Consider the following 635-nt stretch of genomic DNA (forward strand, 5'->3'; position numbering starts at 1 on the left):
CTTCCCTATAGTAGGCAATGAGTAAATGATCATAATCCCAGGAGGGCAAAAAATGGGAACCCGAGAGGAAAGCGCTGTTGGCGCGCCTAAGCTAGTGGCCCGTAGAGTAAAAAGGGTACCCCCAACAAAGTTGTCGTTTGACGTTCTGGTTGCACTTTTTATCATCTAAAATCAGTTTTCTACACGTTTTGAGGGGTTTAAGCAAAAAAAAAAATTTCGACTACTCGAGCTCTCTGGCCCGTTCGGTGCACATTTTTGAAAAAAGCTAGGGAGCTGCCCCTAGGTTCGGGGTGTCACAAAATGTTGAAAAGTGGTCGAAAAACCACTATCCAGAATCGGATGTAGAATCATTAGACGAACTTAAAATTGTTCTACGACACCCATCTGCGACGTTTAGTATTCGAGTTATGGCCCGTACCAGGTCTGACCGAGCAATTTTTGTTCCGCGCACTTTGTGCACCGTACACGTTGATGTTTGTATGAAAAAGTACCCTACCTAGGGACGCGTATAGCAAATTTGTACCCCCGGGCATGTTGTCGATTGACATTCTGGTTGCACTTTTCATCATCTAGGGTGCGTTCCTGACACGTTTTGAGGGGTTTTAGCAAAAAAAAAAATTTTCGACTACTCGAGC

Source organism: Anopheles gambiae (assembly GCF_943734735.2).
Source record: "Anopheles gambiae chromosome X unlocalized genomic scaffold, idAnoGambNW_F1_1 X_unloc_2, whole genome shotgun sequence".
NCBI lineage: Eukaryota > Metazoa > Arthropoda > Insecta > Diptera > Culicidae > Anopheles > Anopheles gambiae.